This window comes from Hakea prostrata, chromosome 10 (assembly GCF_041222555.1).
Source record: "Hakea prostrata isolate BN-2017 chromosome 10, UWA_Hpros_2, whole genome shotgun sequence".
Taxonomy (NCBI): domain Eukaryota; kingdom Viridiplantae; phylum Streptophyta; class Magnoliopsida; order Proteales; family Proteaceae; genus Hakea; species Hakea prostrata.
In genome coordinates, this window is record NC_142609.1 from 46,783,622 (window position 1) to 46,809,477 (window position 25,856).

General features: G+C 40.7%; 1 long non-coding RNA gene across 2 annotated transcripts in view; it reads right to left on the bottom strand.

Annotated features, from left to right (window-relative positions):
- Positions 1-2,836: 2,836 nt before the first annotated feature.
- LOC149003498 (uncharacterized) overlaps positions 2,837-25,856 on the bottom strand; it is a 59,679-nt gene continuing 36,659 nt past the window's right edge. For both annotated transcript variants that reach the window (XR_016170370.1, XR_016170369.1), the window contains exons 4-5: positions 4,340-4,512; positions 2,837-4,205 (exon numbers count right to left, since the gene is read on the bottom strand). This is a non-coding gene — a long non-coding RNA (uncharacterized LOC149003498). The remainder of the gene's footprint in view (positions 4,206-4,339; positions 4,513-25,856) is intronic.

Genomic DNA, 25,856 nt, shown 5'->3' on the forward strand with positions numbered 1-25,856 from the left:
TCAAGTAAAATTAAAAATGCAATTAAAAAAGAAAAGGTATGTTTATAAAGTTCAAACACGTACTACTATTTTGGGTTTTTCTAATTGTTTGATAATTTAAAAAAAGAAAAAAGAAAAACGAAAGTATGTTGTGCTTTTAATAACTACAGATAATTTGGATTTTAGTTTTGGTTTTTAATAAATATTTTAATTGAGAGTAATTTAGTATTTCAACTGTTAGGGTAATTACGCGATTTAGGGTTTAGAATAAAAAATATTTTTAGCCAATGGTGGTTTGGGGTTTTACAAAAATATTTAACGGTAAAAGTTAAATTTAACCGAAAAATTTAAGAGAGGGGAAGTGTTTGATATATTTATTAGGTAAGAGGGGAAGTAAGTGATATTATCCAACTAAGAGGGGAAGTAAGTGATATTTACCCAAAAAAAACTATGAAAAACAAGAATTCGTATTTAAGGTACCATTTGCCTGTTCTACTTCTACCTGCTGATTTCTATGCTTCTAGAACAATTTTTAATGTTATTATTGCTTCTTATGATTTCGTCTATAGTATAATTTACAAATTTTAAAGGGACTTTAACATATTTTTTATTTATTTTTTTGAATTTTTTTAAAATTTTCTTTTTTTCATCCAGACACTACTTAGTTCTAAGCATAATACCATCTGAAAGATTAAACATTTTCTATGGTTATGTGACAACTTTTTCCCTCATTAATGTACAATTTTGAAAAATATGAGAATAACATTTTTTTTTAATGTTTGATAAAAGTTGATTCTGAAAACATTTTCAGCGCTCAAAGCACATCATAAATCGTGTTACAATTTGTTTTACTTAAGGTTTTTATTTTTTTAATTCAAACTTCATTCTAGTTTTTAAGATTTTTTATTTTGTTGATGCATTTGTGTTCATTTTAAATCATATTTGTTTAAAAACATAAATTCTAAAATTCATAATAGACTCGTCGTTATTACCAAATATTTGGTTTGGGCTGATTGATCTTGGAGTGAAGACACTTTTAGAACCCGTATTGCACAATTCGGGGTATCTAAATACCTTAAAGAAAGTACTTCATGTACGTTTCAGCTCTAAAGGAGAATTGTGATTACAACAATAGTTCTGGTGTGCGTGAAGATCCCTCAATCGTCGACAACAATTGGTAAACTTTAAACCCTTAAGATGTAAAAATAAAAAATAATATTTACAAGTAAATCCGGCATTTGATTCGCAATTGTTTGATTTTATTTTGATTACGTAGCATGATCACTATCTTTGGCAAAACAGCCAGCAGCGGTTGCTACAAATAAAAATCTCTAATCGCTTCCAAGTAGAATTGCGAATAATACCTAGTCTCTCATCAATGACATGATTGACTATTACTGTATGTAATTAAAGCTATCCAATTGACCATGTAGTTTACTGTGAGCTATAGATGACAAGTCTCCAAGATTTTGTTGACATTATCCAACTGTCCTTCTCTAGCTAGAAGCGGGTAGAGTGGTGACTCTGCACCTTCACTCATCAGTGTTATAGTTGGGATGCTCTAAATCATTGTGGCTTGAGCTAAGTAACTTCACCATCACAAGATCACTTCTTCACTTCTTCATGGTGGCTACATGAAGGGCAGTATCACATTTTGAGTTCATCTATTTGAGAAGCGATACGACTTCTGTTGTATTCTGTGTCGCTTTCCAAACTTACTACCCCAAGAGAGGAAGGGTATGATGGGCTTATATTCTTGCTTTACGACGACCTTATTGGCAACATGTTGGAAGAATATGAAGGAGAATAAATACTCTTATTCTTTAATTACCCAAAGAAAAGAATCCAACAAGAAAATTTTGTGTGAAGAAAATAATTACATGGAACCCCTTGAGCGGCCTAAATTACATGGAACCCACAACCAAATTACATCTAGCCTACAACTTAGTAGTCTCAGTTAGTGTTAATTAACTCTAATATGAAATGACCAAAAAACATCTCCCAATGTTAAATTACTAAATACCCTTGTGTCTCATTCTATGTCTAACCCTTAGGTGGATTCTTTCTACACCTTCATCGCCGCCGAAAATTGCCACACGCCCCTCCCCCTATGGGCCACCTTCTCCCTACCAGAAATCTCCCACCACTTGAGGTTTACGTGCATATATTTTTCTGACAAAATAATGAAGTGAAGTCATAACATGTGCTGCATATTTTGTATTAGTAAAATAAAGTCATTAAGGGCCTGTTTAGTTACATGAGAGATTTCAAATATCTAGAGATTTCAAATCTATCGAGTTATAATTTATAAAATTAGATGTTTGGTTGTGGAATGAAATCTGTGGATTCATCCTAAAAAATTTTTTGATCAACATGATTTTTGTGAATGTACAAATGTATAGCTTTTTTGAAATCTCTGGATTTCACCCCTTATCCATAAATCTACAGATTCACGTTTTTAGTGTAAAAAGGTGAATCTCTAGATTTCATAAATCTAGAGATTTTTACAACCAAACGGGTATAATTCTCAGATTCATGAATCCAGAGATTCGAAATCTATAGATTCATGAAACCAAACAGGCCCTAAGGGATTGGGAAAAAATAGAGGAAAATTTGGCCATTTGAAATATTAGGGAAGAAGGAAAGATGATAGTTCATTTTTTGGGGGAATCAGATGTAGAACTTTTGTAATGTGTGTAAGAATAGACAGAGAGAAATTTTCTCTATTTCTTTTCCATAAATGAGAAATTTGCTTTATTGTCTTAACCTTGAAGTATATCCTTTTGTTTCAATTTATATGTAAATTTTTGTGACCAAAATCATCAATTATCTGATGGAAGAAGTAAATTTACTGATGTAGGACTTCAAAGAGTTCTTGTTTAAATACAACCTTGACTGGTTGCTCGTCTTCTTGAAGAGTGATGTTCCTTACATTATCCTTTTTTCTATTTATTTTTTTAATCTTCCATATTGATCTTGGTGATTCTACTTGCATCGATTAGTACCATCTAAGTCCAATAAAAACCTTGTTTTGGCACCAACCTCAAGAATGAAAGATCGAGGAATGCCCCGAAAGCATAACCAATGAGATGAATGATACCAATTCTTGTACTGTTCTTATACTTTGACTTGGGTTGAGAGTTAACACACATCAATTCTCCCTCGTACCCTTTCCCTACATATTACTTCATAAGAAACAATTTGACCGAATATAGCAAATATTGGAAATGGTAATTCTAATTTTTCACTCAAAAATATCAGAGAGATTAATAACATGACGATTTTGTTTGATATGGGTATACATAAGACGACATGAAATACATAAATATTTTGGCAGGAATACTAGTCTAAAATCCATTATCCATGATCTTCTCTGTGCTAATCCTTTTCTTCTTTTTCTTGGTGAAATCCCCATGTAATATTTGTGACAGAGAGAACGTCGAAGTACAGGCTTTCCATCACTGCTATTGTATCCACGGGGATTTGTAAAACTGCTGTGAAGGTCATGGCGACAATAACCGATGCCATAATTTGGAGGCTTTCCACAATTTTCTTTTCTTCTATGATTCTTTGTCTTCGATGTTGCTCCATTGTTCGCTCCTCTTGAAATCCTCTTATAGTCCATTTTTCTTCTCTTTGGCCTCGTAGTATTTGAAGAAAAGCATCATTCAGCATGACAAGAACAGATTTGATGAATCTCATTTTACTCTGCAACAGAATGTGATTTTGATTAAAAATCTCACCGCTTCCTTAAGGCCGTGAACCATAGTTCTTAGGATCAGATGTTGAAAATTTTCAACAGCAACCTGGTCATTATTGCGGAAGACCAGAAAATCCATCAAGCACACCTGGAAGTAATTTTGTTTGGCTGCCATGCGGAGTGGTGTTAACCATCATCAACAGCCAAAGATTTCTCAATTTCCAACCCATAACAGCATGATGGAGAACATTGCGATGCTTCTTGTTGTCTAACAACTTCAAAGAATCTGGGCATCTTTTGATGAGCTCTTGCAACACGCTAGAGCTTGAGTTAAAAGCAGCGATGTGAATTGCTGAGAGACATTCTTTATCACATTGATACACAGCAGAAGTGTCATAAGTAAGCAAGTCCCTTGCTATTCTTTGGCGCTTCTTGGATGCCACAGCATAGTGAAGGGCAGTCCTTCCATATTTGTCTATGCTATGAACCAGTTCACCTTTCTTTCCTATGAGTGCTTTCACCACATCTGGTATTCATTTTTTCAAAGACAGGAGTAATTGCTTTTAGTTTATTGCTAATGAACTAGCTATAGAGCAGGTATGAATTAACTCATGGTTTCATTTTAAAGTAAGAAGTAAGAAGAAGCAAGAACATCAATACCTGGCCTCTCCTCAACAACGGCCACATGTAAAGCCGTCTGACCTTCAGGTCCATCGTGAGGTGCAGCCAGACGATGGAAAGTAAAGTAAGAAGAGTGATGTCATGAAATAGACGATCAATGTCCACCTTTATCAAATTTGATATCGTTTTATCAGCTCCTGTGTTGACAATAACTGTCTTATAGTGTGTATTAGAATTGTGATTTGAAATATAGAATGAGAGCTGATAAGCGATATGATTAGGAAAACTATATATAGCCACCATCATTAGCGAACAATAAGAAGCATGGCTGACAGTAGAGGTCATGATAAAGATGATCAAAGAAGTTATTGATGTACACATAGTCAAAAGCATCAGACTAAAAATAGTTGGAACGATTACTTGTTCACAGGTATAGATTTTCCATGACAATTGCCGTATTCACCGGGGATTTGGAAACTGCTGCGAATGTCACTGAGAGACTATAATCTGGAGGTTTAATTTGTTTTTTATGGCTTGGAATCAGGTTGTTTTTAATTGCATTACTTGGATTTGAAGTCATTTTTAATTACTTTTGTGTGATTTCCATGCAAGTGCATCCACTTTTTTCTTGATAATTTTCAATTACGAGTATTTGACTTGCATTACGCGTATTTTCAATTACTTTTGCAATAATTCTAGTCTATTAGTGACTGACTTCATTTTTGCATCTCGTTTTTCTGGCATTAAACAAAGCTATGTTTTATCATGAAGAATTTAAATAAGGACTGACTTAAAGTTAACTATTACTGACCCTAGTTGGGCTTGATCTTCCTGGATGAACTCAAAAAAGGAAAAGAGGAAAAGAGCAGGGAAAACGGTTTTACACTCGAATTCCTTTGGGGAAATAATTAGAGAGCTTATTATTAACTCAGATCTTGTATAATTTCTCTGGTTCTCTCCCTTTTGAGCTTGGGAATTTAGGGTCGTGCTTCAGTGCTGCGCATTAAATGAGCAGTACGGTAAAGCCAACAGAGCTGGTGATTCTCCCCTTCTTAGTTAACTGAGGAATTTCTTCTACCAGCCTCTACTTCTATTGAAAAGCCCGGTCTCCATCATGTCTGCATATCTTTCCCTGAGTTGTTCTTGGCAGCAACAGGCTTCTCTAAGAATTTGAGTGTCTGGGTAGAGCACTTCTGTGGAATGTACAGAGTGCCAGGATGGTGTTCAAGGATAACGTTTTATGGGTGTTACTTGCTTACTTAAGTTCAGTCTACTTCTGAAAACTAAGGTGGAGAAGCTCATGAAAGACTCTATCCTCTTTTCAGTGGCATTAGTACAGGGATCAAGGTAGGATGCAATTGGAAAGCTTAAGCTCTGAACTCCTTCCTGTCCTTTGCTGTCTTCAGCAGCGGCAACAGCACTTTTTTTGCAATAGCGAGAATGCAAGACTGTCATCCCATTGTAAAAGTTTCAAGCCTATGCGATCATCAACAAGGTGGACAAACAAGAAAACTGGGGTATGTGGGTCAGCGGACAATGAATGCAAATGCAATTTGGGCTCATCCAATATACTTTTCAGCGCAAGCGACAGAGACTTTCGACAGCACGAGCTTCAACACGTCCATCATGTGTGATTGCCTGCTCAATTAGTGGTGGCACCTTATGTCATATTACCAAATTGTGAGTGGATCTTGCTAGGCTGGTGTATCTGACATGGTGGTGCCCCATGTTAGAAGGACATCATGTGAACTCCAGTAAATCTCAGTAGCATGAAGACTGTTTCAATCCGAATCAAGTTTCAAGGAAAAGCAAGTTTAATTCGCTTAAGTTGGTATAATCTGCATTTCTCTTTTGTACTACTGAATTTTAATGAAATCTACGAGGTATCTATCCAATGCTGAGACGCACCACAGGCACCAGCATGTTAGACGCATCAACCTAACAAGATGCACTATCGCTCTTTAGCGTCTTATCTATTTTCTTCTACCGTTTCTAAACCTGACTGTCTTAATAAATAGGTGAAATTACACACATACCTCTAGGAATTATTGACAATTAGATTAAGTAATTACTTTCTGAATTTTTATGTATAGACCAACACAGTTTTAGTTTTACAATTTGGTACAGATTAAAAAATATATATGCTCTTCAATCTGAATCATGTAGAGACCCTCTTTTAGCTAACCCTGTTCGTTGTTCTCCAAGGGGAAACTCAAACCGAAGTACCAGAAGTCGGCTATGCAATGGAGTTCTTCCAAAAAATAGTGAAGTCACTTGTGGAACAATAATTAATGGCCTTTGCAACAGTGGAGTTGCTGTTAAGGCCGTTGTGCTTTGCAGGGAGTTAGATCAGAATGATTCGTGTAAACCAGATCTAGTCTTTCGTATAACAGGATCATTGACGGTCTTTGCAAAGAGGGGCTGGTAAATGAGGCCATGAACCTCATCACGTGGGATAAATAGAACTACAATCGAAATCAAGTATCCCCTCCCTCATCTCCAATAATGGTATGTACATTTATTATCCTGCCAGCATCAAGGCTGATATTGTCTCTTTCTTCTCCAACCTTCTCTCCCCTCCCTCACTTCCACCCCATCCCCCCTCCACCCCAACCTCAATAAAATATTCATCGACCCTTCCATCTCCTCCTCTTTCAGCACTATTCCCTCCTCAGAAGAAATCCTCCTTGCCATCTAATGGCTTCAGTATTTCTTCCTCGCCTCCTGAGATTTCAGTGAGAATGACCTTGTCCTTGCCATCCATAGCTTCTTCCTTAACCCCTCTCAACTCTCCTCTATTAATCAAGCGTTCCTCAATCTCACTCCCAAGAAACAGGAAGCCTCCTTCCTCTCTGATTTCCGCCTCATTTCCCTCTGTAACCTCCTCTACAAATTCATCTCTAAAATCCTAGCGAATAGACTCAAAAGCACTTGCATCCCTTGTGAGTTCAAATCAATCAACTTTTATATTGATAGATCTGCTCATTCCCTGGCAGCGCTCCTTAAGGTTGATATTCATAAAGCCTTTGATTCTATTCGCCGGGACTTCATTTGTGATGTCCTCTCTTCCATGGGTTTCCCCTTCCCTTTCATCCACTAGATCGAAACCTGTATCACTTCTCCCCGATTCTCCAATATCACCAATGGTTCCCCGGTGGGTTTTTTCCCTTCCCGCTTTAGCATTCGCCAAGGCAGAGGCACTAAGCTCATTTAATATGGTCTTGCCACGTGGATCCCATTTGCCAAATCAGGGATTGGTGATTGATATGGGCCTTTCAATTACTTCTAGGCCAGTGGGTCTTTGGTGAAACATTAATCAGGGAAGAACTCGAGCCCAGTATGTTGATTGATATGGGCCTTTCAAGGGTTGGCCCTAGAAACTGATTCTTTGGACCATAAGAAATCGTCGATAACATTAGCCCCGTAATTTTCATGGCGAACCTGAGCCATGAAGATTGCATTCTTCCCGCTTTATGGTACCTTTAATGCTCGATAGACTTCTCGGGAAGTCAAAACAGCTTCCCACTAAGCAGCATATCCTCTTAGTGAGTTCCCATAGGCGGCTAATCACAAAAATTAATATTGGCCAGAAACTGTCAGTTGTGTCAACAACCCACGTCGCCTCCGACGGCATGCACATCATCAGAATCGAAACGTCGGAATGATGAGGTACGAATGTTCAATGAAAATTTGGAACGTCGCTTTTGGCTCGAAAAAGGAGGGCTTTGTAAATCGGACGCTTGTGACCTTTCCTCATCACTATTCATTCTGCAACTATCATCATCTTTCTCAGAATCCCTGTGCCAGCAAGATTGAGTGAATCCATCGTTCTTTGGGTAGGTCTATCTGCACCTTCTTGAACGAAATGGGAAAGAAGAGTGCAAGAAAAATCAAGCCCTTTACCAACGCCAAGAAACCACCGGGTCCTTAATTGAAGGGGAAGAAAAAGAAGACTTTGTTCCTGAAACAGGTGGTCCTTCTTCAGCCGTTCCAATGACTCCTAAACAAGGCGCTCCTCTCGACCGTGCGGGTATGGCCACTGAAGCCTACCTTCAACTTCTTTCTTTTGTCGAGCAGTGTATCACAGAATCTAGGCTAGGACCTCTTGACCATCCCAGCCTTCTCCGTCCGCCTCATGTGGCGTTGATGAAGGCTGCTTTTAGAATCCCTAAGGATTTTCAGGTGAGGCTTCCTGGCCCCTGCGATCGGGCAAATGCTCGCAAAAGGGGAGATCCCCTTGTACTTCGATTCTTTACTGGGTGGTTTGAGATTTCCTCTTTGCTCGATTGTCAAACAGACTTTAGAGTACTATGGGCTTAACCCTGGTATTGCTGGCACCCAATGGATGGAGATATCTCACCGGTTTCATGAGGTGTTGCCATCGCTTCGGCATAGAATGTAGTTTGAACTTGTTAAGGTGTCTTTCTTCCGTCAGAGCTGTTAGCGGAGTTGGTTGGTACAGCTTTAGTGAGCGTGGTACAACGACTCCCAAGTTCATGGTCCTGGAAGAGGGATCTCTGCCCCAAACTCACAAGAGGTGGTAGGACAGATACATGTCTTGTAAGGTCCCCCCAGGACATACTTTTTGCGCCTGGCCTTCTATCTCCTCCTAATACATTAGGAAATTGAATGACAAGCCCTCCTTAGGGATAAAAGGAGCGCTTTTACAAAATTTTTCTGAAATGAAAGGGGGGCCCCATTCACGGTCGTGAGATGGACTTCGAAGGTTCCCACATTCTGTGGGGAGTGATGATTGTTGAGCCCCCTAATCCTGCTTCCTTTCCCAAAGTAAGATTGGAATCATATATCTAATTATCTAAGAAGTTGTCTTTTGCAATTTCCAACATGCCAGTTGACAGGGAAACCCTCCTTCAAAGATATAATCTCTCCCGGACAGCTGCCAGGTTGGAGCACGACAGATCCCAAAGATTGAAAAATGACTCCCTGGACCACTCAGCAAAGCTCCCGCAACCAGTAATAAAAATTTCTGCTGATTCTGAACAGATGTCTTTCGAAGAGGTTCTTCAAGAAGTGAAGAAGGAAACAGGTCTGCCAGCCGCATGGGAAGATGAGGACCCTGTCAAAGTTTCGAGTGAGAACCGTCCTCCTAAGGCCTCTTCCCAACGGAGAACAAGCAAGGATAAGAGTCGCAAGCGACTGCCGTCACCTCCCAGGACGAGAGGCAAGGAAAAAAGAATGAACACCGGTGATTCTAGGGAAGGTCCGAAAAGTGACACAGCCAACGTCCCGAAACAATCTCTTCCGGGAACGGCAAGTAACGAAAAGACCTTAAAAGGCACCCCTTCCAAAACTAGCAAACTCATCCCTGCATGCAAGACCCCTGCATCTCAATTTTCTAATCTACCTGTGTTCTATGAATCTTCTTTTTATACTGCACCCGTAGCAGCCCCAACAGCAATTCCGACCACTTTCTATCATGTTGTTCTAAAGGCTCCCACAGCCTGCGCTTTCAAGCCCCCTTCCAAAGTATTAAGGTCTCCCACCGCGCCACAGGGTGCGTCGCCTTCGTAGATTTTCTCAGTGGCAGATTTCGGCAGAGGGAGGTCTTTCAGACCATCCTACTAAGATGAGAGACTGGCTAGACCATGGTGTGGCCCCTGATGACAAAGTGACAGTAGACAATCTCCCTTTGCACACGTTGTCCTCCCAATTAGTTGAGTAAGGCCTATTTTGCAGTTTCAGTTTGGCTTTCCTATTTCAGATGAAATTTCTTTCATATATATTTCCCTGTTCGCCTTTCAAGAATGCCTACAAGAATGGTTCCATGATCGGACGCTTGATTCGCCGAAGCAAATTTTTTTACTCCGAAGTGTCATCTTAGATGAAAAACTTAAAAGATCTTCAACGTAAAAACGCAGCCCTGAATCTGATAATCCAGGTGTTATTGACGAAAGGGACATGCTTCTGAAGCAAATTGACAGTGCTAAAGAGCATGTCCAACAACTCAACAGTAGCACTGTCCAATACATGAAGCAAAGAGATGAGGCAGTGAAGGAGAGGGATACGGCGAATAAGGTCAGCCAGCAACTGGTTGGGGAGAACCCCTCCGTTGAGTCAAGAGGGTTTAAGCTGCACATGCGAAACCAGGACTAGAAAGTCTTTTGGCCGCTTTCCAGAAAGAGAAGGAGATCTAGATAACCAAGCTTTCTAACAGTGAGAGTCAGAACCTTGTCCTTCAAGCTGAAATAACGAGACTAGCCAAAAGATTGAAGGATGGGGGAAGAGAAGCTGTGGCGGCTTTCAAAAACTCAGAAGAGTACTGGAGGGAGCTAGCAGATGCTGCTGTGCCAGGCTTCGAACATGGTCTTGAGCATGCTTTTAAGCTGATGACTGAGAAGCTCCAGAAAGATATGCTGAAGGAGCAAAGGTACTCCTCAGAAAGTGCGGCACCAGAAACAATCCGGTATTTGGCTGGATAAGCTTCTCCTCAGAAAGTGCGGCACCACCTCCTTCCCCGCCAAGCTCTTTGCTCGTGCCTCCAAAGTTAAAGACTCCCAGAAGAATCTAAAGCCAGTTCCACTCCAGCAAGTTAATCCCGATGGCATTGTGATAGTGACCATCCCTGAAGATGTTAACTCCGGAGAGTTGATCAGCAAGCCCCTTTTTTTTTCTTCTCCTTTTTGAGAATCACTTCTTGAGGGATTTCTTTTTTCAGAAATCTCTTTTCGTAAACTTTTTGTAATGCTTTTGCTAATAAATAGAAGTCTACTTTTAGCCCTTCCATTCATTATGAAAAGGATCTTATATTTGCTCCAATCAAATTGTCCATGTAACAATGAACCTTGATGCAGCATACTTGAGAGGATCCATGGTCACAATTCTATCAGTTATTCAAACATTCTTCATGCCCACAAAACGTGGCCTTCCATTTCGTCGCCTCAGCCTCTTCTCGCAGCACCACTCACCTCCGAAGAGCCATTGCCAAATCCTCCCCAAATACCTTCGACAATTCCGCTGTTACAGGATTCATCTCCACCTCAATTCATGCTGCATTGGAATGCCCACTTAACTACGCTCACAACTACCTTGCAAATCTCTCACCTCTTTACGTTTGCCAAATTGTTTAATTAGACTTGGATCTCATTCTCATCGACGACATCGCTGCAACCCATTTGGGAATCACTATGTTTTAGCAGCTCCAAAGTATTAGAATGTAAATTTCACATATTACTTCCCTCCAGCTTTATGGGCTAACCCATCTCTCTCCTTGATCTCAGTGGGTTGTAAAGCTTGTTACTTTAATACTGGAGTCATGGTTACAGATCTCGAAAAACTTCGTGAAGGAGATTACACTACCAAGATTGTGGAATAAATGGAGCTTTACAAGCGATTGGGGATTTAGGAATTGGGTTTGCTGCCCCCATTTCTTCTTGTCTTTGCTGGGAAAATTGCTCCTATAAATCATCGGTGGAACCAACACACGGCCTTTGCAGAGATATGCATCCGGGTCCAGAGTGGAAAAGGTAAGCCATAGGTTAGACTCGATCAATTCGATCTTGTCTATTGGAAGCATTTTGGGCTCCTTACGATCTCCTGTAAACTACTTTCCCTTTTGATTCTTGAGTTGTGGGTGATTCAGCGGAGAGAGAGATTGTCTCAAAGAGAGCGAGATTATTCTATGCTACTCTCCATGTTTTGCTTTACTTGTTCAAGAGTGAAGAAGCATAAGATAGAGAGTGCTTTGAGATAGATGTGAGAACAAACATTCTGTGTATATCTCCCTTATTGATCGATGGGCATAATGAAGCACGATACCCAATGCTACTTAAGACCAGATTTTCTTTCTATGTTCGGGGTTTCTATTTTATAAGAGTTATGTATATCTAGTAGTGTTGCTTTGCAACAAAGCAAAGGATTACATGCATGGAAAAAAATTTGGTCGTAATTACCAAAATTTCGACCAAAATGTCCGCTAAAATTGAAAACAAAACGGAATTCAAGAATTTCCCTATAGTTCAAAGTTTCAACCGAAATTTTGAAAATTTCGACCATTTCACAATATTCGACCGAAGTTCCAGATTAAGATCCCGTGCAAGTGCTACACAAGATTATGCTAAGAATGAATTCCTTGCTTACCAAAGGGGTGAGTCCCTATGTAAATAAAATACGGGTTACCTTTTCTGATGGCAGATAGGTTTCCCCGATAGTGGTCATCCAATCAGCCTTAGATAGGCTTCCGTGCCGGTTGTCCCGCCTAATCATCTCCTGAGTTGACCTTCTGTTTGCGGCGCTATTGCCATACAAGTTCAGCGTGGATGGAGCTTCCCATCTGTCTTATCTTGTCTCGACTAGGTTGTCGGAGCCGGGTATAATCTTCCCGTATCACTAGCCCCCTCTCTTGTGTGACGACTTTTACGACGTTGTGTGGGAGAGCGTTCCGGGACATGTTTGATGAGCATATTTGGTTGTTCCCGTCTTGCCCAGTCTATTGCCATCACGTCATGTGTCAAAAAGGGCATTCATTATGACTGCCTTGAGAAGACGAAACGTCTCTTGATTTAGATTGTTGACTTCAATGCTTCATAACCATTCGATCGAAATCGTTTCCTAATCTTCTGGTGGTATAAATACCTCCTTCCATCTTTGTTTCGTTCCATCACTTTCATTGCCCTCGACCAAGATTTTGATTCAGCAAGATTCTGATTTAGGCTTTATCGTTCACTTTAGCTCTTTCTTCCATTAGTAAGTTTATTCTTCCCAATCATCATCCTGAGGGGTGGTTTTAGGTAAGAACCTAGTGTTCCCGTCCCCAAAGAGCATGAGAGGAAGCACGAAGGTTATGCCAGTGAGTGCGATAGTGATCAGACGGAGCTGTTAATCTCACGAGAAACCGTTTGAAAGATTTGCATGAGCAATCCTTAGAGGATGGGTCTGATAACTCTTAGTGGAAGTTCTCTTGAAGCTGATCCGAGTCAATCCTCTTTTCCAGCTGCCTAAAGTCCAACCCCTGAGGTCCCAGCAAGAAGTCTCAGACGAAGAAGTCCCAGATGAGGCATCTGAGGGTGCCTCTGAGTTTGAGGATGAGTCGGCCACCCTTTCTGTATCCGCCCAAAGTACTCTCCATCCAGAATCAACAGGCAATTCTTCCCATGATCCTCCTGCATCGAATTCTCGGATCGTCCCATCCCGATCAAGAGCTTCTCTTTGTCCTCCTTTCCAATTCCCAAGTGGGTTTCAGGGTGCTATTCCCTGTAAACCGATAGGAAGAAATTAGAAGCTAGAGCTTTGGCGTTAGCCCAAACTCCCCTTGGCGTGTTGACTATGTTTTGAATACGATAGGTCCTAAATTTTCTCCGTGTTCTCTTTCCTCCACTGATATTGATAGATTTCTTTCCAGTTTTTCAATTCCCGACGGTTATGAAGTTTTCACCCTTTGGATTACGATGCTTTTATCGAGGGGCTTCGTCTCCCTTTGCATAAGATTTTTGTTGACGTACTGAACCATTACTCTTTTAGCCCGGCCAGTTTGAGTCGGAATAGATGGCACAATATCATCGGGTTTGTTGGTTTTTGTTATAATCTAGGTGTCATCCCGACCTTCCAATTGTTCCACAAAATTTTCATGTTGCACTCCCATACTCAACGAGGTTGGTTTACTTGGCTAAGAAGGCGTCTTCTTCCCTTGATTTCCAATCATTGAAAAAAGACACCCTCCTATCCACAACTAAAAACTGGAGGGAATTTTACTTGTTTTTCCATTCACCTTCTCTCAAGCCCTATCTTACCGACTTCCAAAAGAGGACGAGGAAAGAGGTTGACCTATTGAATGCCCCGTTTGGACAGAGTCCCGAAGAAGACATAGTCGGGAAAATAAATCCAGTTGAAGGGGACAAGTTTGCTATCCATGGGTATTCCACAGAATGTGTCCATCCTCTAGTTATGGAGTTTTGTCCCAGATGAGCCCTTCGTTTATATTAATCTTTTTCTTCGGCATTCTGTTTTCTGACCTGATCGATTTTCTCTGTTGTGCCGTTGTCGAGGACCTTCTCACGAGTGATCCCCTGGCTGCCTCAAGTGGGGCCATGTCTCTTGCACGGGCTCGGAAGCCGCCTTCATATACGAAGGCTTCATCTACTCTTGCCACCGCGGCCAAGTCGTCTACTGCCATAGCATAATCTTCAGCGGCCGTGGGCGGGGTTATAAAGAGCCCCAAGAGGAAAGCCACTTTCATCTCCCCTTAGCGAGTGGAGCAGGCTGGGGACTCTCCACGGTCAGCCCCGACAAAAAAGGTGAGCATTTACGAGCCCGACTCCCGTGTTGGGTCTTCTAGTGCTTTCGTCCCTCAGTGGAACTTAATGGACCAGGATTCGGTCTTCATCGATCCAGCCATTGCTCCACGCTAGGTCGAGGGTGCAACTCTTCCTGCCGATCAAGACTACCTAAAAAGTTCCCAGGATGATGTGTTCTTCTCAGATGCTTATAGGTGTGCTCCTAACCTATTTCACGTTCATTTTGTTTTTTATAAATCTATCGACTAATGGTTTTGATTATCAGGTACTTGGTTGGGGCCACCAATTGTATTGCAGAGGTAATGAATCGGCCTCGGTGCCAGTCATGAAAGCTGGAGCTTTCCTAGAGCCTCTGTCATCAGGCCAACCATAGTTCCCACCAAGCCAAGAAGGGACTTGACATTGCCCAAGCGAAGGTTGCTTCTCTAAAGAGAGGGCTGATCTCACTAAGAGCCGGGATAAATATAAGGGGAAAGCCAGATCTCTCGAGAAGAAGCTTGAGAAGACCATCGAGGATTTTGATAGGTCACAGACTCTTCTGGACTTGGAGGTGGAGAAGAACAAAAAGTTGATCAAGATGATCGAGGAATTGAGGGCCAGTTTGTCTCGGGATTCTCCTAGGTCCAAGAGGAAAGTGATTGAGGATTACTTCAAAAATCCCGAATTCAGGTCTCTAAAGCTGGCTCTCTCAACTTTAAATTTTAGGAGAGGAATGAATCAACATTTTACGTTCACGCTTCAGCAAGTATCCCTCTTAGATCCGAAGAAGTTGTCCAAGTTTCTTGATCCGAAATTGTATGATGAACTCCAGCTTCCTCGACCCAAAGGCCATCAAGAGCTTCCCGACTTGGTGATTCCCGATCTTGTGGACTTAGTAGACCCCCTTCTCCGGAGGACTATGATGATGACGAGCTGGCTGAGAAATCTTAGGCTAAAGGTGGAGGGACCCCGGGCGACACCGTTGTTGACACTAACGTGTCGAATGAAAGGCCTTTGGGCTGAGCAGTCAGTTGAAATGGGATCCTCCCCGAGTCAGTCTTTGAAGGTCGATTAAAGCCCTCGGGGAAGGATGCGAGAGAATGGATGTCAGCTCGTCGGTAAGTTCATGACTTTGGATCGGCACATGAATGGATGTCAGCTCATCGGTAAGTTCATGACTTTCGATTGGCACATAAATCCCGCTCCCGGCGATTGCGAAGAGTTCGAAGATGCTTCAATATATCAATTACAGGATGCCGAATTCCCCTTAGTCATTTTATTGAACTTGTAATCTTGAGTACTATAGCCTCTTATGTCCCATGTCATATAACTTTTTGTATCCCGAGTCACGTAACTTCTTGTATCTCGAGTGGTAGTAATTGAATGTGGTTCTTATGTATTCAAAAGGATGTATTCCTGAACCTTTTTTCTCAGAATTATGCCTTCTGCGTGAGTTGTCTACTCGGGAGATTTGATTCCAAAGAAATTTTTTCTAAGTCCTCAAAAGAGGTGCTAAGGATGTGACCGGATTGGTTCACAGGTCATAGTGCTCGTTTGTACATAGTCCTTAATAAAGGTGTTACCAGGTTAATTCTCGTGTCACTGTACTTGTTTGTACGTAGACCTCAACAAAGGTTCTAAGGGTGTGACCGGGTTGGTTCCCGCGTTACTGTACTTGTTTGTACGTAGTCCTTAATAAAGGTGCTAAAGGTGTGACCGGGTAGGTTTCCGGGCTTTTAAGTCCTCAATAAAGGTGCAAAAGATTTGTAGTTAAGCATTCTGGTGTCCATCGGGAAGAACTTTATTTTTGAAAAGGATACAAAATTAAAGGTAAAAGCTCCTCAAATTGGTGGAATTCCATGATCAATCAATTGGTTTTCCTGTTGTTGGCCCCTTCAGTCGGTATGCTCCCGGTTTTGTTTCTTTGTCAACAACGTAGGGGCCTCCCCAAGTTGGGCTTAGCTTTCCTTGATTTATGGGGTCCGAAGCCCCTGTTCTTCGTAATACTAGATCTCCCGATCTGTACCTTCGACTTTTCACTTGAGAGTTGTAGTATTGAGCTACCCTTTTTTGATACAACTGGTTCCTATGGTGATACAACCGGTTCCTTCTCATTGAAAGTTTGGTATCCAATGGACCCAGCTAGAACTTCAACTGGAGCTAGAGCTTCAATGCCATATGCTAGGCGAAATGGTGTTTCTCCTGTAAGAGCTCAGGTTGTGGTTCGGTATGACCACAAAACGCTTGGCAGTTCTTCAACCCATAGAGCCCAGCTGTCTTCCAGCCTTTTCTTCATCCCGTCTAGTAGAGTCGTATTTGTGACTTCCACTTGTCCATTGCTTTGTGGATAAGCAACCAAGGAAAACCGATGTTCAATGTGATATCTTTCGCAAAATGTCTTAAATCCCGATCCTTCAAATTGTTTTCCGTTGTCGGTTACTAGAATCCGGGGAATTCCAAACTGGTATGACTTTTTCTTCAATGAATTTTTCCATTTGTTTCTCCGTGATGGAAGCTAAAGGCTCGGCCTCGACCCATTTTGTGAAGTAATCAATGGCTATAACGAGGTATTCTCGGTTTCTCGAGGCTTTAGGTAACTTTCCGACCATGTCCATCCCCCACACAGTGAAAGGAGTCGGGCTCAAGATCGGCGAGAGTGGCACTGCAGGGCCTTTCGAGACGATGGTGTCCTTTTGGCATTGTTTGCACCTATGGACATACTCAAGGGCATCCTGTTGCATGGTCGGCCAGTAGATTCCCAACCTCGAGAGTTTTTGCGCCAATGCCCTCCCGCCCATGTGGGAGCGCGCCGTATATGCCTTCGTGAACTTCTGCTATTGCATAGTCTACCCGTGATGGTCCAACACATCTTAGGAGTGGTTCAGAGAAAGATCTCTTATAAAACTAGCCATCTAAGATGGTGAACCGTGCCACCTTTGTATTGATTTTGAGGGCCTTTCTTGGGTCAGTCGGGAGTATATCGTCTTTCAGAAGATATAAGTGAGGAAGTCCAATCGAGCCCCAAATGACTTACATGGCCTCAATCTCTTGTGTACTTGGGGAGTCCAGCTCCTCTTTATGTAGACTGCTGAATCCAAGTTTTTGTAATTTGCCAAAGAGAGTCGGGAAAGTTCATTCGCTTTTTCATTATCTTTACTGGGTATTTATTTGAAGATTACCCGATCAAAGACTTTCCTAAGTTGCTCGACCTTCACAAGGTACTTTGCCATTCTTTCATTATATCCCCTTTGATTCCCTTTGATTTGATTTATAACTAGCTGGGAATCACTCCTGACTTCTAACTCTCGTGCTCTGAGGGCTCGGGCGACTCGTAAGCTGGCAAGCACGGCTTCATACTCGGCTTCATTGTTAGAAGTTGGGAAATTAAATCTCAGCGCATAGCTAACTATAAAGCCTACCGAGCTTTTAAAAGTTAGTCCTGCTCCCGAACCTGAGCTACTGCTTGAGCCATCAACGTGCAGTATGAACAGGTGGTCAGCCTCGTCAGGTAATGAAGAATCTAAATTTTCAACCCGTGGAATACTATTTTTCACAATGAAGTCAGCCAGAACCTAGGCTTTAATTGCCGTTCTTGGTTTAAACTCAATCTGATATTCATTAAGCTCGACCACGCACCCGACCATTTTCCCGACTATGTCTAGTCTATGCAGGATTTTCTTGAGCAGGAAATTAGTCGGGTCGGTAATTGGATGCACCTGGAAATAGGGCCTTAACTTACGTGAGGCTACAAGAGGGCAAGGCTTGTTTGTCAATATCCGGGAAACTTGTTTCCACATCTATGAGTACATGACTCAAATAGTAAACCGGAATTTGTGTGGTTTATCCCTTTACTAGTATTGCACTTACCACGATCGGTGATACAGCCATATAAACTGTTAGATTTTCCCTTGTAATGGGCCGTGCTAAAACTGGTTGTCCCGAGTGACTATTTAAGCTCATCGAATGTTTGTTGACATTCTTCTGTCCAAACGATCTCTCCTGAGTTTGGTGTGGCCTTCAGTGCTTTGAAAAAAGAATTCCATTTTTCCCCCGCTCAGGAAATGAACCAATTTAGCGCAGCCACTCTTCCGGTTAAGCATTAGATTTCTTTTATAGTTCAAGGAGGTTGCATGTCAATTATGGCGCGAATCTTCTTGGGATTTGCCTCGATTCCTCTTTGTGATACCGTTAACCCGAGAAATTTCCCGGATGACATCCGGAAGCACATTTTTCTAGGTTCAAACACATGTGTAGGTTCGTAGCACATCGAACGCTTCCTCCAAATCTTCCAAGTGTCAGGCCTGAACCAAACTTTTTACAAGCATATCATCGACGTATACCTTCTTTAAAGATCTTGTTGACAGCTCTTTGATAGGTTGCGCCTGCATTCTTTAATCCGAATGGCATAACCCGGTTAAAGTAGCTTTCCCGATCAGTCATAAAAGAGGTATGTTTTTCGTCTTCCCAACTCATGAGAATTTGGTTGCATCAATGAGTAGGTCGATTTTGGGAAGTGGGTAGCGATCCTTTGGACAGGCCTTATTTAGATTTGTGTAATCAATACACATCTTCCACTTCCTATTTGCCTTTTTGACCATTACTACATTTGCCTCTTCAACTCTAATTGCTTCGTGTTTCTCTATTAAGAAATTTCTTCTTCTTTGGATGACCAGGGTTGCATCTTTCTGAAGCTTGAGTTTATGCCCAACAACCCTCCTATCAATCCCGGGCATATCATTTGCCAACCATGTGAAGATAGCAGCATTGTCACATAGGAACTCGGACAACTCTTTTTTGAAATCCTTGGGTTGCTTAGACCCTACAAATGTTCCACACACATAATGATTTGGGTTCAATTGGATCCTTTCAGCACTCTGCATGTTTTCTTCGTCTCGATTATCTCAGACCTCAATTGTAAAAGCGCTTCCCAAGCTTTCGGACCTCCATTTTTGCTTTAGGTAGTATACATAGCATTGTCGGGAGGTGGACTGGTCGGATTTACACTCGCCTACCCCAGCATCAGTTGGGCATTTAAGCTTCATATGGTTGGGTGATAAAATTGCTTCTAGCGCGTTCAACATTGGTCGGCCTAGTATCACATTAGATGCGGACAAGTCCTTTACCACCATAAAATTTACCTGAATTAAGGATTCCCGAGACGAAGTCCTGATCCTTAAATCCAGGTGGATAGTTCCTTCTGCAATTGCTAAAGATCCTGCAAAGCCATAAAGTGGGGCTGCACTGGGGGTCAACATGTCATCGGCTAACTTTAGCCTTCTGAAAGCTTCATATGACAACAAGTCAACTGAAGAGCCCGTGTCTCCTAAGACTCATCTTTACTTTGATGATGATAGCATCATCATGTAGTGCCACTATCCCGTTCAAATCTTCATCCATGAATGTAATGGCCTTCAAGACAGGTAGGGTTTTTCTCTTTTTGGGCAGATGAACTGCCCCCACGAATCGTGCCTTCTGTTTTGCCTTTTTGATCGACTCCATGGTAGGGCCACCCATAATCACGTAGACGGGAGACTCCACCCTCTCCACTTGTTCCTTTCCGTTTGTCAACCTTCTTTGAGGTTTCTCCCGGATTGGAGGACCGAACTCTCTTCTTTGGCTCTGGGGATTTACCTCGGGGTCTTTCCGAACCCCTGACATATTGGACGAGCTTGCCATTTTGGATCAATTTCTCAATTATTGATTTAAGACTGGCAATTGTCAATGTGGTGGCCATAATCCTTGTGGAATCGACAATATTTTCTCATGTCCCGATCTTTAGTCGAGAATGTAATTTCCCGGGCCACTTCAAAGACTTCTTATCTCGTATCTGCATTAGGATCTCTGATGACTTAGTGTTGAGCGGGGTGTTGCTTTTCCACCCATGATCCCATTCCCACTTGCATTTTGATCCTCTATCCCAATCACTGGGATGAGTTTTTTTTTTTTTTTTCCATTTTCTGGTCGGCGTTCTCAATCAGCTTTTACTCAAACATTAATCACCTCGTACACACTGGCTTGTTTCCGGCATTTGCGTGGTAAAGTCCCGTAAGTTTTAGGTTTATCTGTCAGCAAAACCTCCAGAAGGTTTTGATGTGTGATGCCACTCCACAGCGCATTGTATGCGACTTGGTCGTCTAATTCCCGGATCTCGACGGCAACATCATCGAAACGTTTTAGAAAATCCCTGATTGACACTCCTAAACCAGGCAATGAACTTCCGAGCAAGCTCCATGAAATTGTGAATTGAGCCTTTTCAAGGAAGTCGGGAAAGTTCAACAAAGTAAGTCGTCCTCCCGACCAAGCACAGTCATTACTGATTTGAAGTAGCTGATATGCTTTTTTAGATTTGTTTTCCACGCAAACGGGGCGAAGGTTGGCATAATAAAATTTTAACGAAGAGGCATGTTCATGATTTCATTTGAAAATGGTTCCTGATCCACAATGTCAAAATCCTCGTCATGATCTCAATCTTCCAATCTTTGTTCTACATCAGCCACCCTTTTTCGGAGTTGATTTTGCCTCGTTCCATTTCCACCCGACTCCGCCTTGCTTGCTCGTCCATATTGTGTTCGAGCGACTGAAGCTTTCGAACGGGTTCCTTGGAGTAGACTTTCTGCCTCTTGGTCATTCTTGATCCTGCAGCTCCGTTGGGGGAGATCTCCAGTGCGTGCCAATTCTGAGATCCAGTCGAAGGCGCTGACTCTCGCATCGTTTGGCAGTCTTTGGTCGGGCTCGGGACCCAACTACGTTGTTCGGCGACCATCAGTTCGACCTCCCCTCAGATTCCCGCTGGTGGTCGTGTTCCCCTTGCTGCTCGAGCGGCTCTATGTAACCTCGACAGTGCAAGAAAATAATAATGACAAAGGACAACAGTTGATTTCTAACAAAAATCATCTGTCAAAATCAAAGAGGGAGAACCTCAAGGTTGAGAAGCAAGGAAACTGAGGGTGAATCTCAAGGTGGAGACACATCTTCACCATATAGGATAATGTACAATACCAAAACATGAATAAAATTATGATTAAAATCACGTGTAAAATTTGAGGACGGCGAATCTCAAGGTGGAGACGCACACTTAACCTCTAAGAAAGTTATAATCAGAAGTACATTCCTAGATTTATGACTGAAATGAAGGGACAAAATCGGGGGAGGGGAATCTCAAGTTGAGGACGCACAACCAACCCTATAGGATAACTAGAATCAAAAAGACGGTAATAAAATTATCATTGAAATCATGTGTCAAAATCGGGAATGGTGAATTTCAAGGTGGAGACGTACCATCAACCTCATAGGAGTAATAGTCACAAGGACCAATGCAGTTTAATAAGAGAAATTAAGTGTCAACTTCGAGGGGGCCAAATATCGATTTATACGATGAGTACAATCAGGTGTACCTTGTAGGAAAATCTAATCACAAGGACAACAATATATTTATGGCTAAAATCATGCGTTAAAATCGAGATGGGTAAACCTCAAGGTGGAGAAGCACCCTTAACCTTAAGAATAACTATAATCACAAGAATAGAAATAGCTATATGACTAAAATCAAGTATATCAAATCAAAAGTGAGTCTCAAGGTGGAGACACAACGTCAACCGTATGAAATATGTACAATCACAATGACAAATAGATTTATGAATAAAATCAAGAGCAAAAAAAAATTATAATTTAAATCAAGTGTTATAATCATGGAGGACGAATCTCAAGCTGTAGACGCACTCACAACCTTAAAAGTTAAATACAATCACAAGTGCAACAACAGAAATCTGATTGAAATCAAATGTCAAATTCGAGCAACGTGAATCTCAAGGTTGAAACAGGGCCCTCTACCCCACAGGATAAGTCTGATTACAAAGGAAATAATAGAATTACGATTGAAATCAAATGTCAAAATCAAGGAGTGCGAATCTCCAAAAGGAGACGCACATTTAATCTTATCAGTACGAATACAATCAGGGATATGAACTTAATCATGACAGAGAGCAAGTCTCATAACTGAAGGATCATATCTCAACGTAGAGATAGATCCTCAATTTTATATGGGAAGTACAATCACAAGGGGAGGAATAGAATTATGATTGGAATCAAGTGTCTAATTTGAGGATAGCGAAACTCAAAGTAAAGACGCATCCTCAACCGTATAGGAAAATTATAATCACAAGAACTGAAATCAAGTGTCAAAACTTGAGGAGAGCAAATCTAAAGGTGGAGAAACACCCTCAACTTGACAGAATAAGTACAATCACAAGAATAAGAACAGCATTTTGATTAAAATAGAGAGGATGAATAGAATCACAAGAACATGAATAGAATTATGATTAAAATCAAATGTCAAAAAAGACGAGTGCGAGCTTTAAGGTGGAACGCACCCTCAACCTTATAAGAAAGTTAAAATCACAATGACATGAATAGATTTATAACTTAAGTTTGTCACGCACTATCAGCCATATAGGATAACTACAAACACAAGGATGCCGACAAAATTATGATTGAAAACAAGAGTAAAAAATCGGAGAGGATGAATCTAAAGGAGGAAATGGACTAGCAATCTCATATGAAAATTACAATCACAAGGACAAGCATAGTTTATGACTAAAATCAAATGTCAACCGCGAGGAGGCCGAAAATCTAGTTGAAGGCACCACCTACTTATAAAGTAAGTACAATCACAAGGAAAAAAACAGTTTATGATTGAAATAAATCATCAAAATTGAGGAGGGCGAAACTCAAGGTGGAGACGTACCATCAACCTTGTAGGAAAAATAATAATCGTAAAGACAGGAGTTCATTCATGACAAAAACCACGTGTCAAAATAAAGGAGGGAGAACCTCAAGGTGGAGATGCACCCCAATCCTTATAGAATAAGTACAATCATAAGGATCTGAATAGCATTGTGATTAAAATCAAGCATCAAAATTCAAGGGTGAATCTCAAGGTGGAGACACATCCTCAACCATAAAGGATAATGGACAATCACAAGGACATGAATAGAATTATGTTTAAAATCACATGACAAATTTGAGGAGGGTGAATCCCAAGGTGGGGACCCATAGCTAACCTCTAGGAAAATCATAATCAGAAGCACATTCCTAGATTTATTACTGAAACCAAGTGCCGAAATCTAACAGTGGGAATCTCAAGTTGGAGACACACCATCAACCTTACAAGATAACTACAATAAGAAGGAAAGTGATAGAATTATAATTGAAATCATATGTTGAAATCAGGGATGTCGAATCTCAAGGTGGAGTTGCACCATTAACCTTATATGAAAGTAATAATCACAAGGATCAGTGTGGCATTATAAAAGAAATCAAATGTCAACTTCAAGGAGGCCAAATATTGATTAACAAGATAAGTAAAATTACAAGGACCAAAATAAAAGAATGATTGAAATCGTGACAAAATCGACGGTGAAACTAAAGGTGGACCTTGTAGGAAAGTATAATCATAAGAACAATAATAGATTTATGACTATGATCGTGTATCAAAATCAAGGAAGGTGAACCTCAAGGTGGAGAAATACCCTCAACCTTATTGTAACTACAATCATAAGAATAGAAATAACAATATAATTAAAATCAAGTATAAAAATCGACAGCGACTCTCAAGGTAGGGACACAGTCAACCATATAAGATATGTACAATCACAAGAACATTAATAGATTTAAGAATAAAATCAAGGGCAGAAATAAACTATGATTGAAAACAGGTGTTATAATTGAGAACGACGAATCTCATGGTGTAGAAGGGAACAGATAAAAATGAAATCAAGTGTCAAATTCGAACAAGGTGAATCTCAAGGTATAAATGGGGCCCTCAACCCCCTATAGGATAAGCATAATAACAAAGGTAATAATAGAACTATAATTGAAATCAAATGTCAAAATCAAGGATGGTGAATCTCAAAATCAAGACACACGTTCAATCTTATAGGTATAAGTGCAACCAGGGATACGATCATACAAATACAATCATGATTGAGATCAAGTGTCATAATGGTAGGAATATCTCAAGGGGACAAACCCTCAACTTTAAAGGGGAAGAACAATCAAAAGGGAAGGAATATAATTATGATCAAAATAAAGTATCAAATTCAAGGATAGCGAATCTCAAGGTGGAGACACACCTTCAACCTTATAGGAAAAGCACAATCCCGACAAGATTAGAAGTATGACGAAAATAGTCAAAATTGAGGGCGAATGTCATTATGGAAAAATACACTCGCCCTCGTATGAAAATTATAATCACAAGGACAGGAATAGCATTATAAGTAAAATCAAGAGCCGAAATCAAGGAGAAACTCAAGGTGGAGAAGCACCCTCAACCTTACAGGATAAGTACAATCACAAGGATAGTGATAGAATTATGATTGAAATCATGAGTCGAAACTGGCGATAGCGAGTCTTAAGGTAAGGGTGCACCGTCAACCTCATAGGAAAGTTATAAAAACAAGGACCAGCTTAGTTCTATGACAACAATCAAGTGTTAACTTCAAGGAGGCCGAATATCGATTTATAAGATAACTACAATCACAAGGACGAGAATAGAATTATGATTGAAATCAAGGGTGAAACTCTACGTGGACATTGTAGTAAAAGTATAATCACAAGCACAATAACATATTTAAGACTAAAATCATGTATCGAATTTGAGGAGGGTAAACTTCAAGGTGGAGAAGAACCCTCAACCTTATAGGATAAGAATAGCATTATGATTAAAATCAAGTATCAAAATTGTGAAAGAATCTCAAGGGGGAGACATATCCCCAATCATATAGGATAGTGTACAATCAAAAGGACAAGAATAGATTTGTTAATAAAATCAAGGGCAGAAATAAACTTTGATCGAAATCAAGTGTCATAATCGAGGAGAACGAATCACAACCTTAAAGTATAAGTATAATCATAAAGGTAATAATACAACTACAATTGAGAATATCAAATCAAAGACGAGTCTCAAAGTGGGGAGACACATTCGATCTTATAGCTATAAGTAGAATAAAGGATACGAATACAATCACAATTGAGATCAAGTGTCAAAATGGAGGGAGAATCTCGAGGAGGAGACAACCCCTCAACCTTATAGGAGAAGTAGCACAAGGGCAGGAACGAAATTATAATTCAAATCAAATGTCAAATTCAAGGATAGCGTATCCCAAGGTAGAGATGTACCATTAACTTTATAGGAAAATTATAATCACAAGCACATTGTTAGATTTATGACTAAAATAAAGACCCAAAATCGAGGGAGAATCTCGAGTTGGAGATACACCATCAACATTATTGAATAAGGACAATCGCAAGAATAGTGATAGAATTATGAT